Genomic DNA, 6,032 nt, shown 5'->3' with positions numbered 1-6,032 from the left:
CAGATGGGTAGAATGGAGGGTGGGAGGGTTAGAGAAGGGAGAATGGGGAGGAAGGAGGGAGGGGAAAGGAAGGAGTCGGAGGGGAGGGAGGAAGTGTCAAGGAGGAGGGAGGAGGGAGGGATGGGAAGGGGGGTGTCAGGATGCAGGAGATGTGTGTTGGATGAAGGTGTGAGGTGGAGGGAGGAAAGGAAGGGCAGATGTAAGGGAGGGATTGAGGATGGGGAAAGGTGAAGGAGAAGGGAGGAGGAAGGAGAGGGTGGAGGAAGAGGAAGGAAAAAATGGAGGAAGGGGGGGGGGGAAGGGAGGGACGAGGCGGAAGGGAACGGAAAGGGGGGTGAAGGGAGAAGAAAGTGAGGGAGGGGACGGAAGGGAGAGGAAAGGGAGGAAGGGGGGACTGTAGGAAGCCAGTACTCTTATCCTCCCCTGCTGGCACCCTCACCTGGGGGACGAGGGTGCCAGGGAGAGTCAGTGAGGCACCACCTCTGCCCACGCTGCTTCAGGTCTCATCAGCTCCCCGGGTCGTCATCGCCATTTCGCTGGCTGTGTGTTGGTGCTGTAGTGATGGCCAGGCGACTACACCTGATACATGACCCACAACTACAAGAACCTTGGTAAGATGGCCCCAATAAACAATGTTAATGGCAAGAAGTTCCATAGTATCTAAGTATTCATGACGTCACACACACTTCAGGAAATGCTCGCATGCCTTCAACACACGTGACGTCACAGGTTTCAGTCACTTCTCACATGCATCCAACACTCGTGACGTCACAAGCTTCGCTCGATAACTACAGTACATGCTTCCAGACCCGTGACGTCACATACTTCATACATTCACATGCCTCCGGCACCTATGAAGCTACACACTTACCGGCCAATAGCAAGCCGCTTCGGCAACACACGTAACAAAATAAACATTTGTAACTGTCGCTTTTGTTTTCTTGGACCCATTTTTTGCGAGGAATAAAACTTAACGTGTACACAACACCGGAAGCTTCAGGAGGTGGTCCTCCACACTCAGAGTGACACACTATGTTAAGATAACACTGGAGGACCACCTCAAGCACTCGTCACTACGAATCTCCAGTACCTGCAGGAGGTTACCCCCAGCAGGAGGGCGGTGGCCTCATCCCAGGCATAATACCAGCACTAGCACCAAGGCATCTGTCCTCGACCGAGCATGTGAAGCGACTTACCCCCGACCAACATAGGGCCCTGGACGGCCAACCAAGCCCGGAGATACGCTACAAGCTTCAAGGAACAAGTTAAGACAACAGACGGACTAGTGGCTGACCAACCATAGATGGATTCCCTGACTCGGTACCGTAAAAAGTACTTCTTTTTGTGTCCCGCAATTATGACCACATACGGTGGATTTAGGTGTATATATGTGTCACTCTTATGCACATATGGTATCCGGAACAGTCCTTATCCCAACCCTGGTCAGATTTTAAATTCAGTTAGTGCTTAACATGGGAGCCGAGGAAGGCGATAAACGTCTGGACGGGCGAATAATTATGAACTGGAGACTTTACGCTCGCCGAGTTTTCTTGGGCTGAGAGACAAATATAAATGACCTGATTTACTGCCAGGTATTGGGCGGGGGTGTCACCAGTGTTGGAAGGGGGGTGGAGGGGTCGTAGGGGAGGGGCTAATGAAGGAGAGGGAAAAGGGGGGAGGGGTGCTGGAAGATCACGTAAAAGTTCAAATAAATACACATAGCGTAGCAGGAAGAGCATAGACTAACGCATAACCTGAGGGAGAACAGCAAACGGAAGCACAGAAAATAGGAAGAACAGAAGGAAAATAAACAAGAGAGAAAACAGGGAAGAAAGGAAGGAAAGAAGGAAGGAGAATAAAAAAAAAAGAATAAAAACAAGGATACAAGTTTACCACCTTCACTCCCTCACACATTTATCGGCTGTTTGGGTTTTATTGTGTGGTGTTGAGTCACTGGAATTAAAAAAAAAAACAGTACAGTACCTTTCTTTCCTTCTCACTCCCCAGCCAGTGTGAGTGTGTCCAAGCGGAGCCTCAACCACTCACACTAATCACCATCTCAGTTATTATTTTATTTTATCATCTATTCGCCCTTTATTTTGCCTTTCTTATTCACATTATTCTCCGAGGTAATAATAATAATAATAATAATAATAATAATAATAATAATAATAATAATAATAATAATAATAATAATAATAATAATAATAATAATAATAATAATAATAATAATAATAATAATAATAATAATAATAATAATAATAATAATAATAATAATAATAATAATAATAATAATAGTAATAATAATAACAATAATAATAATAAATAATAATAATAATAATAATAATAATAATAATAATAATAATAACAACAATAATAATAATAATTAATAATATAATAATAATAATAATAATAATAATAATAACAATAATAATAATGATTAATAATAATAATAATAATAATAATAATAATAATAATAATAATAATAATAATAATAATAATAATAACAATAATAATAATGATTAATAATAATAATAATAATAATATAATAATAATAATAATAATAATAATAATAATAATAGTAATAAATAACAATAATAATAATAATAATAATAATAATAATAATAATAATAATAATAATAATAATAATAATAATAATAATAATAATAATAATAATAATAATGATAATAATAATAATAATTAATAATAATAATAATTAATAATAATAATAATAATAATAATAATAATAGTAATAATAATAACAATAATAATAATAATAATAATAATAATAATAATAATAATTAATAATAATAATAATAATAATATAATAATAATAATAATAATAATAATAACAATAATAATAATAATAATAATAATAATAATAATAACAAGAAAATCATCAAGTCTAATTTAGCAGCGAGTGATTTGTTTCCTGTTGTTGGCTGGCGTCACCCTCTCCACTCATCACTGCTTCCACATCTTCCACCCACAGGTTTCATGCACTCCACCCACATCTTCCACTCACATGTTTCATCCACTCCACCAACAGCTTCATCCACTCCACCCACACCTTCTATTAACAGCGTCACCCACTCCATCCACATATTTCACCCACCATCCACATCTTCCATCCAAATCTTAAAACCCACCATCCAACCACTCCACCACCCACAGTATCCACGTCCTCCACCCACATCCTTCACCCACAACTTCCACATCCTCCACCCACAGCATCTACATCCACCACCCACATCTTACACCCACCACTCACACCTTCCACTCACTCCTCCTACACCATCCACAAATTATCCATACCCTTCCTCTACCCACACATCCACATCCTCACCATGCTGCTATTATATCCATCTTATCCATACCTACAACAATCATTCAGGTGTGTTCCAATAACCGGGCTGTCAGCAACAATGATACCACAATAACCGGACTGTCAGCTACTATAAAAACACAAACGTACTGTCAGTTACAATGAACCACAATAATCGGACTGTCAGCTACTATAAGACCACAATAACAGGACTGTCAGCAACTGTAAGACCACAATAACCGAACTGTCAGCTACTATAAAAACACAATAACCGGACTGTCAGTTACAATGAACCACAATAATCGGACTGTCAGCTACTATAAAAACACAAACGTACTGTCAGCTACAATGAGACCACAATAACCGGACTGTCAGTTTCTATAAGATCACAAAAATAGGACTGACAGCAACTATAAGATCACAATAACCGGACTGTCAGCTACTATAAGACCACAATAACAGGACTGTAAGCAACTATAAGACCACAATAACCGGACTGTCAGCTACAATGAGACCACAATAACCGGACTGTCAGTTTCTATAAGATCACAAAAATAGGACTGACAGCAACTATAAGATCACAATAACCGGACTGTCAGCTACTATAAGACCACAATAACCGGACTGTCAGCTACTATAAGACCACAATAACAGGACTGTAAGCTACTATAAGACCATAATAACCGGACTGTCAGCTACTATAAGACCATAATAACCAGACTGTCAGCTACAATGAGACTATAATAACCGGACTGTCAGCAACTATAAGACCACAATAACCGGACTGTCAGCTACAATGAGACCACAATAACCGGACTGTCAGCTACTATAAGACCGCAATAACCGGACTGTCAGCTACAATGAGACCATAATAACCGGACTGTCGCTACTATAAGACCACAATAACAGGACTGTCAGCTACAATGAGACCACAATAACCGGACTGTCAGCTACTATAAGACCATAATAACCAGACTGTCAGCTACAATGAGACCATAATAACCGGACTGTCAGCAACTATAAGACCACAATAACCGGACTGTCAGCTACAATGAGACCACAATAACCGGACTGTCAGCAACTATAAAACCGCAATAACCGGACTGTCAGCTACAATATCCGGACTGTCAGCTGTTATCACCGTCACTGACCACCACCAACAAGTAACGCTCCTCACTCGACTTTGTTATTGTGACATATCCTTCACATCTCGGCACAATCCTTATGTTACGAAGGAGTCAAAGCGTAGGATCGTCTTTTCCATTCTTGTTATATATCCTAGCTGCCTTTGGACGTCAGTAGGAGGTCACAGATGCCATATTGGGTGGTTCCTGAGGGCGCTGTAGGTGCAGGCGCCTCGGGGAAGGTCCTGAATGAATGAAATCGACCCACCACAGTTCTAGCCGTTTATTTCTCTGTTCTACGTTCTTTTTTTTTTTGGTTCCCATTTCATTTCCATCACCATTGAGGAACAGAATTTTCCATAACCTTATCGTATTTATCTAGGGTAACTGAGATATCTATTTTATTATATTATATTAAGTTGTAATATTAGTAAGAGTTATTTTTGTTGTTGTTAAGTCGTTTGGTTGTGTTGGTAGGTCAGTGTTACTCTGGGAATGGTTTCGTTCAGTAGTGGTAGATGACGTAGTAGCCAGGCCAATAAGCGCATCTGTTTACGTCGGTCAGCTGTTTCTGGCCTGGGTGACGTAGGAACAGGTTCAGTATCCAACAGGTATTTCAGAGTCTATTAAATATGCTTTTAGAGTTGTTAATTAAGTTTGGATTCGATATTTCACGGTGATTTTTGGGGTATTTTTTGTATTTGTTTTTGGTAGAGAGAGAGGGGGGGAGAGGAGGGAGGGAGGGAGGAGGAGGTAGGAGGGAGGGAGGAGGAGGAGGAGGGAGGGAGGAGGGGATGAGGAGGAGGGAGGAGGAGGAGGGAGGGAGGGGGGAGGAAGGAAGGGAAGGAGTGATGGAAGAGGGAGAGAGAGGAAAGGAAGGAGGGGGAAGGGGGAAGGAAGGCGAAAAGAGAGAGAGAGAGAGAGAGAGAGAGAGAGAGAGAGACTAAAAATAAACCTTCACTACATCTTACTAGCCTTATCCTTATCGCCATTGGTCAATTCACTTAGCCAATCAGGCACAGTTAAATATTTAATATAATGACGCAAAAGAATGTTGTTGACAATTCTTCACTTTTCGTATTTCACCCTAAAAGAAATTAAATAAAATTTATCATAATTTATCTATAAACTTTACGCCCAAGAATATGTTATGTAATGTGATGTAATGATAATTATGAGTTACAGCCAATAATTAAACCTTATTTACACGACCAAATTGGGTTTCATAATAACGCTCTTTACTCCTGAAGGAAACGAGACCTTCCTGTGGGTGAAGTCGCTGATCACCGCCCTTCACTACGATATGACCTAACATATCCACGAAACCTTCCAAATCATTGTACAGACACACAGACACGACACAGTACAGACAGAGGACAGGGTAGACACTATGTACCCTCTTGTGCTTTCCTGCGGGACATAAACAAGGCCCTATTGAGCTAAACATAATATTTAAGTTGACTCCTCCAGCACACAGCTCTCTCTCTCTCTTTCTTTCTCTCTCTCTCTCTCTCTCTCTCTCTACACTTCCTAACACTCTCACTTCCTCCCTTACACTCCATCTTTGCCTTCCCCTACACCTC

This window comes from Homarus americanus, unplaced genomic scaffold (assembly GCF_018991925.1).
Source record: "Homarus americanus isolate GMGI-L3 unplaced genomic scaffold, GMGI_Hamer_2.0 scaffold33145, whole genome shotgun sequence".
NCBI lineage: Eukaryota > Metazoa > Arthropoda > Malacostraca > Decapoda > Nephropidae > Homarus > Homarus americanus.
The sequence above is the reverse complement of the archived record's forward strand: the minus strand, read 5'-3'. Positions refer to the sequence as shown.